The sequence below is a fragment of the Etheostoma spectabile genome, chromosome 3, assembly GCF_008692095.1.
Source record: "Etheostoma spectabile isolate EspeVRDwgs_2016 chromosome 3, UIUC_Espe_1.0, whole genome shotgun sequence".
NCBI lineage: Eukaryota > Metazoa > Chordata > Actinopteri > Perciformes > Percidae > Etheostoma > Etheostoma spectabile.
Genome location: NC_045735.1, coordinates 24119941 through 24130515, shown reverse-complemented (window position 1 = coordinate 24130515; position 10575 = coordinate 24119941). Strand labels below are relative to the sequence as shown.

The window sequence follows — 10575 nt, the reverse complement described above, 5'->3', positions numbered from 1 at the left end:
CAAGCAGCAAGAAGTTTCCACCCCCCCCCCCCTCCAAGAGTTTTACAAACTCATTTTAAAATGTGTACATAATTTAGAGGCAATTAGCTCATTAGAAATGAGTGCATACAGAGCAGGGCAACGTTTTAATTAGCAGTTCAAATGATCCACTGGTATACAGATGATACTGAAATAATAGTCTACTGCAACATTATTTAGATGTGAGGGGACCAAGCCCCCTTAAGAGCCCCCGTGACGCCGGGCCCTCTTAAAGTTAGTTATTAGTTAGTTAGAAACACATCAAGTAAAAATTTTCACTTAACATTTGAAATTTAATACGATTGCATTTTACATGCAGGTTTTTAGGGTAACTAACATGTTAACAATAAAAGCCAAATAAAATCCTACTCTACCTGATTGAAGCTTTGAAAAACCATCACAAAAACAAACTGCACTGCAGGGAATCAATAATTCACAGAATTATACGTTTTAATTTGTAGATCAGTGGAATTATCAGGGACTGCAAATTATATTTTTCATGGGAATTAACGGTTTAACTCAAGTTATTAAAATATGCTAATCTGTCTAAGAATATTTTTAACAGATTCTATCTCTGGCTTCATCGCTGTATTTGTTCAGAACAGAACATGCCTTCAGTTTTGCTGCCGGGTTGAAATCATACTGGGGTGTTACTTGTTTAACAATGAGTTCAAGACAAATTCATTGAGATGGAATATGAATCATGTTGAGAACAAATTATAAACATCTTGACTTAGAGAGGGGTGGTTAGTGCTAACAATGGAACAGAGGCATGCTGCATTAAATCATGAATCCAAATTCAAAAAACAAATATCACAATAGAAAATTGTCTTTGGTTAGTGGCTCTCAGACAACATAAAAAACAAACTCATTAAAGACTTACATTAATTTAAATTAAAACATAAACAACTCCATAAACCATTAAAGCTTTAGTGCGTAACTTCTGGATATTAATTAACGTCTGTTACATTCAAGGCATTGCCAAATGAGTTGCTACAAAGCTCATTAGATATATCTGCTCCACACAACTCTCTCTGTATTTCTCAGTATGGCTATGTTCAGAAGAATGTGTCATCCGGTGACTTTCACGCACAGAAACTCGAGTGAAGATAGTTACCTCTTGTGACGAGTCCACCATGTTTTTTATCAATCCTCCTTGGCAAGAAGCAACTGCGTGGAGGAGGGGTGGGGGTGGTGTGCGGTCACAGAAGGCTTGTATCATATGGAAGCGCCGACACTGTTGTTGTTGTTACTTAGAATTCCTCATGGGGGCGTCAGAAACTACGCACTACAGCTTTAAGAGTAGGTGTGCAAAGCTACAATAAAAAAAGTGGTCACAGTCTATTTGGTGGTAATAAAAGAGTTTTTGTAAGTTCTCTTTTTGGGCAGAGGTTCTGTGAAGCAGGACAGGTGGTAGTTGATTTTCCAGGGACTAAAAAAATCTTGACCTGTTCCACCACCTGCTCCTCCAGCTTGAGTGGTTTAGAAAGAAGGTTTGGGGTCAGGTACCCTGCTACACAATCATATTAATTGACATGCAAATGCCTGATCCCTGATTTAGTTTCTCTGCTCTTTTCCCCCCCCCCTCGAATATTTTCCACTGATTTCCTCTTACAGAGCTGGAAGTCAAGTCTATTCTAACTCAATTTGCCATTGTGTGGAGGCCAATAGCAACTAACAATAGACCGATAACATTTCTAGTAGGTGTAATCAAATAATTACATCATGGATTAAAATGTTAAGCAGACAAACACTAACTTGGGAACCAATTAAACCACTCCAACCCCACTTTGTTTTCCTCTCTCCACATTTTATCAACTCACTCCTCTTATTGTCATTCCACGTTGGCTACTCTCCTTTTCCATCTTCCTCTCCCTTTCTCTGCTCTGCTTGCACCTCCACAATTAATTTACACTTCCCTCTTCTACTCTCTTTTTTGTACTCCTCTCTGTCTTCTGTCTCTCCCCGCAGCTGAAGGCAACAGCAATAGAATAGGGATGAAGAGTCTAGAAGTCTCTTCACTGTGGCTGAGCACTGAGTACATCCATTTAGATTTTATGTAACTCCATCTCATATAGGGCTCCTTTTATACAAGCCATTTAACTCTTCCATGTCACTTTTCCTCCACGTCTTAATGACGTTCAACGTTGTTTATGGGATCACATTAGCAAAGTTTTTGACTGTGGTACATTGTCATTAAAAGGGGCTGCACGGTCTTGTTACCCAAACACATTTGACACGAATGCTTTCTAGTTATTCTGATATCCTGACATTAGTGTCTGATGTTTCAACTTGGCTTCATTCACTGTCCAATTTCCTGTTCTCTGAGAAATGAGTCAACATGCGGCAGCTATAGCTGCAAGGGCAAGCAAATTGTCTCCATACAATGATGCATTTTATATCAGCTGTAACTTGGCATAATGTCTGACATCCCCTTAGCATTAGGCAATTCTGATTTGTATGTGCAATGTCCTGTTATAATGTGTGATGAAGAGGAGCATGAAGAAAGTTTTATTTTTTTGCGATTACCCATCCATAAATGCAATATATGTTGGCTTTATAATATGCTGTAACTTGTTCGTTACCCTAATGTTCTGTTATGCTGTGTATTAATAGTAAGCATTCTTCCATGGAACAGACGCTATTGATGTTAGATATTTAATTTCTTATGTAAGCTTCAAAGTTATGTATTAGACTTTTCAAGTGTTTTTCATGTGTGATGTGTTAGTATTAGTCAAACCTTTCCCTTTAAATTGGCTATTCATGATGGGCTCTTATAGCATTTGGATTGTGTCTAATATGTGATCCCCTACTCCCATTAGCTTTATTCCATTCAGTGATGTCGCATTAGCTTGCAGATCTATTTTGTATGCATAATTCTCTGTTACCGTTTTCTATCTAATCTCTTATGCACCTCTCATATCAGCCCTGTTCACTCAGTGTAATGTTTTGTTTGTTCTTGGCACTATTCTTCATGGGTAAAATGACATTTGTATTTTACCTATACTTTATAATGTGGGGTATCTTGTTAGTGTTGGTCAGATTCTGTATTTTGTAATATTTTCTCAAAATTTTGGCTTGGTACTTTTATAATAACTGACAGTCCATTAGCAGTTTCCCATATTCCCCTTAATGGGTAGTGGTGTGCTGTGAGACATGGAACTAAAGGCTGTTTACTATGTACTGTTTGTGTAGGCTTATGTGTGACGTGTCCCGTTGGCTTGGCAATCTGATAATGGCAGCCATAATATTCTGAACTCCAGCACTGAACAACTGACATCGAGGCTACACACATCTTCATAATTCCTTTAATGGACTCTGTGGGCTGGACAAAATCATTTCACACACACAAACACATCTGAGAAGAGACACCCACACAGAGAGATGTGCATACACTGGATAATAGATGGTCTGCACAAAATTTTCTTTTGCCTTCTTGTGTCCTTGCCTATAGGTGCATAATAGCCATCCCCATTCAACTTTGGACAGAAAAAAAGACTACTGACTGATTGAACAAACTTCAAAAAGTTTCAGAACACATCAAGAACACATCCAAAACACATGCAGGGGCTTAAAAGCAGATGACCATGTAGAATACTGTATAATGGTTTCTAAGGCCCCTTCACACCTGGCATTAAAAACACAATATGTATCTGGATATGTAATCTGGACAAGGAAAAACTCATGTCAATGTGGGGCTGGGTTTTATGGAGAAAATGTCAATATTACAACGACATTATAGGGTTGGCAATTGGTGCTTTTACTAAATATTTTTACAAGGACATTTTAGATACATAATCATTTAAAATGTGAATATAAGGACTAAGTGGGTAAAGGAAAATACAAGAACAGTCTGGAAAGTTCAGAAAAGTTCCTAATTTTTTTGTAATCCTGCCTTTAAAACCGATGGACATACTGTGGAACGCATTGGGTTCAGAAAGGCCAGATGTACATGCAATCTGTATAGCAAGGCCACATTAAAAAAAATCCTGTAGTGAGAATTTTCTAGTTCTGTTTCTTCGACATCTCAGACTCTGGCAGCAGCCATGGTGTCTGAAAAAGGAAAGCTGCAGGCTACTGGTAGGCTACGGTACGCTGTGTCTTTAGCTAAAGACTGTTGCACGTTCTGGACCGGAACTCCTGGTGATAGAATCCTGTCGAGTGAAAAACTACCACACTTTAGACCGTTTAGCTTAAAGCTTTTTAACCTCAGAAGCCTTGAAGGCTCAGAAGTCTTGGCCATGGCCAAAGTCAGTGGTTTGTGGTCCATGAAGGCAGTGAAACAGCGGCCCCAACAGGAAACAAAAATGCCGGGTCATCAACGTGGGAGTGCGGCACTTCCGAGACGGAGAAGTTAAATTCAGTTGTCTGTTTACTCCCACTTTAATCCACAGCTTACAGCTTCAGGTCACACTTCCAGGTGACACAGCGAACCTCATAAACCACACAGCCTGAAATAGTGTCCCAACAACGGCCCCCTCATCCCAGTGAGCTCCCTAGTTATAGGAGCCGCAATCTCCAGTGAATGTCTCTATATCGTGGGTCACCACACCATTATCTTTGTGCAAATTGGTCCAATTCAGCCAGAGTTTAATAGTAATTTCTTTTTAATATCTTTCTTCTACTAATATCAGAACATAAACATGAAAGACAAATTAGAAACTTTGATGTAAATATTAAATTTCTTCTATAGGGACATTTATCACCATAACTGATTCAAATTCCAACTTCACAATCAAAAAAATAAACACACTCATTCAATAGATAAACTCAACTTTTACCTTATTAAGAGTAGAATTTAAACATTTCTGAATGTGCAACCACTGATGGTTGTAAAAACAAATCACTGGGACAGACAGCATCACATTTTCCACTTGTTGCCCCAGCTACAGAGGAAGGATATTTCTAAACTTGTTGTCAGATGTCTCGTTCTTCAAGAAACATGTAGTCTTTGTTCTAATTACTTGCTGAATGGATGAACTGGCAAAAATACCAGGTCGGGTAGAATGCCTGATCTGCTCAAACTTGATCTTCAATGAGTTGGTTCCCTCTCTCAAAGAAGCTAAAAGAGCCCTAAAGTCTTAGTGTATACACTCAGCTAGAATGGATCCAGATTCACTGATGCAGGACAGCAGTCTCAAAGGAACCGGATCTATTCAATATGACACAACTCAGTTGAAGTGGATAGCCATACACACCTCACTCTAAATTAACTACCAAGTTTCTATGAGCTGTATCTGTTTTGAATCTGTAATCCTCACAGACACACTTCCTTAAGATCGTGCAAGTATTGTGTCATAAATATCACACATACTGTATGTAATGTAACAAGGGCAGCACAAATCTGTCTGAGTTATTCAGGTTGTTTGTGATTTGAGCTGGAAATTCCATAAGGGATAGTTGTGGCCAACTCATACATTAGGTTCGACCGAGCATCTTGTTAGGATTTGTTTTCTGAGCTGGTTCTGGTTTATACAACAGTCTAATATAAGAGTGTACATCTGGGCAAATGAGGAATGCAAAGGGATGGGCATTGGTTCAGTCAACTTTAACACCTGGGGTGGCTGTTAAATTTTCCATTTGACTTTAAGTACTTAATGTTTATGTTGGCGTAAAAGCTGAGGTTAAAGGCAAAACTCCATCTGTTGATGTAGATCAGGTTGTTATAGTGTTTTCTTTTTCTCAGAAAGGAAATGCACATAAAACGTGAAGCCTTAAACAACCATATTTATATGCACTGATTTTTTACACTATGTTTTGCCAAGTTTTCTGCTAAGATAGTGCCTATAACTACTGCAATACACTACATTTGACAAAAAGTAATGCAGAGGATGTGTTCAAACCACAGGGACTCACCAGCATTTGAAAGCATTGGTAGCCTCTAGCCTTGGGACATGGTTAACGAATGGATGCTGATTATTTTTCACTGTAGCTACCATTCAAAGTAATGACATACTGAGACTTAATGAGAGATAACTTCTATCAATTAACTGGGGTCCATGGCAACAGGCACTCTAATGAATTAGTTTGCTGTTAATACAGCCAAAGCACAGTTAAGTATTAACTATCTATATTGTCTAGTCTTATATTTTACACCTTTAATACATCTTTGCTCATTCCTTTACGGAACATTCTGCTTTGTTCTGTTTTGTTTTCCAAATTTCGCTCCATCCAGTGTAACTTGTCTGTTCAGTCACTCAGTCAGTCCTACAGATCAAGGGGCTTTTACATTATGGAGCAGAATAACAGACACAAATGCATCATTGCAATCAGGATATCTTCTGTCAGTGGGTCGGAAATGGTGGGACAGAGATGGATGGCAAGAGGAATTCAGCTCAGCTGCATGCAAGCATAGAACTTACTCTCATCACCCTCTTTTCCCGTCCTACTTTCATTTTTCTTACACACTTCTTCTATTTTGGCTGCATGATAGCCGTGTCTGACTTAGTGCCTGCCAGGATTTGCTCGGTAAATGATAGCAGGTTGATTGACGGGAAAGTTGAAGGTTGCGATCCTAACAATAGAATAGACAGCAGAATTTTGCTTTCTTTAGACTGGACGGATAAAGTAAAGACATTTGGTGAAGAGCAAGATAGTAATAATGGGTCTTTCAGTGTTTCAACTTGTCAATCCTGCCAAGGAAAGTTTTTATCCCAAACGTATCTCTTGCCACAGTCAAGTCGTTTAATGTTCAAGATAATAAATATTAAACATTTAATCTCTTTTAGCAGATGTATGACGAAATCGCTCCAAAATGAGGTCATTTAATAAGGTCATTAAATAAGGTTATTTGATAAGCACTAATTACATAATCTTTTCCAGAGCAGGCAGCCTAAGAGACCTGTTGGCCAAAATATATCCCTCTTTTGTAATTTGCTGTGCGTATATTGGTTGGCCTTCACGGTTGTTTTGCTTCACTACAGGAAACAGTTCTGATTGGGTTTAACCCCAGCATTTATGGTGGACTTTTAAGACTTTTGGTTTCAGCTTCACAAAGATTTAAGAGCTAAAGAGGGACATGAAAGTTGAAAAAGGTCATTTATAGGATAAATGCAATCAGGTAGCAGTGATTTCTCTCTTCATGAAGTCAGACATGACATGCTTAATGAGCAAAAACCTCTTATCTTCCCTTTCTCTTCTCTCCTACGTCCCATACATCTCAAATTGTAAGTTATTTCTCAGCATCACCTACCTTTTTTAAGTTATCATCAGTGTTGTAATGTGTTAGAAAAAGTATTACCAAAAGACGACAAACAATCACTAGAATTATTTCAACAAAGTTTACTTGCGCAAGAAGTCAATCACATACACTTCAATGAGTACAGAGATGGACTGAAGAGTAAATTCTGCAGTGGCCACTTATACATTGAAATTTCCCTTGCATCTCCACGCCTTAAACAGCTGTACTATCTGAAAGGCAATTAAAACTCAACATGACATTTGAAAGGAGGGAAGGTAAGAAGCCTTCCCAGGTTCATTAAAAAATAGCTGTGAAGGTATGTGAACCTAGGCAAAAGCAGTTTATTAAAACACACAAATCTGACTGACATACATTTAACAGTTACATTTTTCCAACATAATGTAACGAAGTATCTGTACTTTACTTATATCATATCTGTACTTTACTCATATCTCTGTAAACTTTGACTTTTACTCCCCTACATTTCCTAAATACAATGTATACTTTTATTCCACTACATCTCCCCTAAGCATCTTATTTATTCCTTACTACAAAATTAATATTCTAAAAAGTGACTAACTTTTACCAAAGTCATTTTCTGGTAAGATACTTTTACTTTTACTCAAGTATTGCTTTCAAGCACGCACGCACGCACGCACGCACGCACGCACTCTAAGCCCATTAGTCGTCTTTCTGCTAGGCATGATCCCAGCATGAAATATGAGACAGAAACAAATAGTTTGATTGGCGCCAAATGAGAACCTGATTGGTTTAGTAGCCCGTTGATCAGAGCTGAAGAGCCTCTCCTGCTGGGGAGCAGAGCTCCTGATAAGCATTTTCGGCTTGGCTTCATCACCACTTCTTGACTGAATAAACATGTGGTAAATCTTTTCATCTTGGTATAATGAAAACAGAGTTCTCACACTGATTAATCACATGTTGTCAAGATATTTCTATGATATTTTCTACCCCGTAGCAAACAAGAAAGATAAACGAGGGAACTTTAAACATAACTGTGAGAGTATCAATGACCTCAACGAATCTGATGCTATGTTGAACAGTTCATCGTTTTGGTCTAATACAGAATATATAGAAGACAACAGAACAGAAGTAATGGACTACCAGTTTAGCAAAACAGCAAACATCCTTGCTACTCAACTACCTTTTTCTAAGCTCTGAGACATTAAGTCAATGCAACACTGACAATGGTTCAGCAGACTCGCTGTAATGGGCTGACTGCCAGGCTTTGTAGAGACAGCTGCAGTGATGTAAGTGCCTCCTGTGCCTTCCAGAGACAGAGCACTGATGTGCAACTCTCTTGTCCTGCCCTCTCTGTCCTTATGCTTGACGGTCCTATCTCTGAGAAAGTTCTTCCAATGTTCCTGCTTGATAGGAAGCCTTGGTCCACTGCCTACCGAACACAAAAATACACACCTTATGGTGCCTCACAGATTTACAAACTTTAATCTCGCAAATGACCAAAAGTCTTTGTTTCAGGGCTGTTGCATCGGATTGCATTACATCCATTAATCAGATGTTCATTGCATTTTGTCCACCCCTTGTACAAACATGTTGGACTTGTTAATGCTTGTTTAAACTAGATTAATGAAATAAGAGGGTCACAAGTATGAATTCATTAATGATTGAGTTCACCAACAGAAAATATAGGAGAACCATATAACTCAATAGATTAAAGAGAGCAATGGAAAACTGATTGACTTTGCATGTGTGTGTACTGTACATGTGTGTTTGCATATACTGTATGTACTGCAGGCCTATCCATATTTAACATTGCACATGCAACCTTGGCTCTAATACAAATTATTTTGTGCTGCATTGAAAAAACGAATCAATACAATGACAAAATAGAATGATTTTTAAAACTTCAACGGGAAGTCTGTGGTAAAGATTTAACTAAAAAAAGCACATGCTTCATTCACCATTTTGTGGGAAGCATATAGCCTTCTACTGTATGAATGTCCCATAAGAGATTACCATGACACCATGAAGTATTTTAGGTTTCTTTCTATCCTCTGCACTTTTACAATGCCAGTAGTAACCTGCAGGTCACCCTTTAATCTAATCTATCACTTCCTGCATCACTAAACATATAGGGCCCTATCTTCCACCTGGCGCAGCACATTGAAAGCCCGATGCATGTGTCTTTGATAGTTTAAGACCGAAGCAGTTTTCAATTTCCCGTCTAACGCCCACGTCGTTTAAATAGCAAATACACCTGCGCCCATCTTTGCACCCATGGGCGTGCTGGTCTTAGGTGTGTTCAGGTGAATTCTTGCCGTATTGCTATCTTGAGGAAGCGGGAAGTAATCAACTGATTGACCAACACAAATATGGTCTAAAGTCAATAGCACAGCATTTAAATGTCATTTTAACAGCGAATTAGTAAAATGCGTCTAGGCTTATGCACAGCGCGCGCACACTACATTCTGCTTGTTACACACACACACAGGGAGGCGCAGAAGCACACAAATATGCAGAAGATTACGAATAAAAACATGACAAATCCGTCATCATAATAGCAATCCGCACAAACGCAATGTACAAACGCGCCTGGCTTTTAAATGAAATGGGAGATGACACTCTCATTTGTTCGTTGCATGTTACACCCAAAACACACCTATGAATTAATAAAGACACTAAGTACAACCCTCTTGAACCATGCGCCTGGCGCACAGTCCCTTTTTTCCGCCTTCAAACCATAGACCGTTAAGTGGATTTGGACACGCCCTAAACACACCCGCACCATGTGCTTCAGGCCGTGCGCTTCAGGCCGTGTGCTTAAATTGTTAAAATAGGTTCCATAGTCTTTTTGAATAACTTTTTAATGCACCCAGCTGTGGTTTGGGCTACCATAGCTCCTTGCAGATATCCGTGTATTAAAGCAGATGAAAAATATAAACGGGGAAACTGTACACTACTGTACATGGTTATGGTTCACATTCTGCTTCACTTAGAGGGTATGGAAAATGCCAGAATATCAATGTTTTAAGAAACCTTTAGAGTATTTTAGAAAAGCATGTATTTCTTGAAAAGAGCAGTATGCTGTCAACCTTATGACAACCTCATCCACAGGCCACTTTGTTCTGACAGCATCAGTCTTGCTCACTTCCATTTACTCTGCTCCACAAAGGGCTTATGTGAAAGTACCTGGGAGGTGTGTAAAACTGCAGTTGATAGCTTTGATGTTTTTAATATCAGGCACTACATACTGTTCAGCAAGTTGCCACATGCTGTTTTTCTAATCTGTAAAACACTAAATATTAATATATCAAGGTCCTTAATTATGATTAATTTAAGACCCTAGTAATTGTGTGCATTTTTACACGATCTGTAAAAGTTTTGGCATCCCCTTGGAC

At 38.7% G+C, this 10575-nt stretch overlaps 1 long non-coding RNA gene across 1 annotated transcript in view; it reads right to left on the bottom strand.

Annotated features, from left to right (window-relative positions):
* The window catches only part of LOC116686683 (uncharacterized), a 20338-nt gene extending 13150 nt beyond the window's left edge, over positions 1-7188 (bottom strand). The window contains exon 1 of the long non-coding RNA XR_004331328.1: positions 7175-7188. This is a non-coding gene — a long non-coding RNA (uncharacterized LOC116686683). The remainder of the gene's footprint in view (positions 1-7174) is intronic.
* Between the last annotated feature and the right edge of the window lie 3387 nt (positions 7189-10575).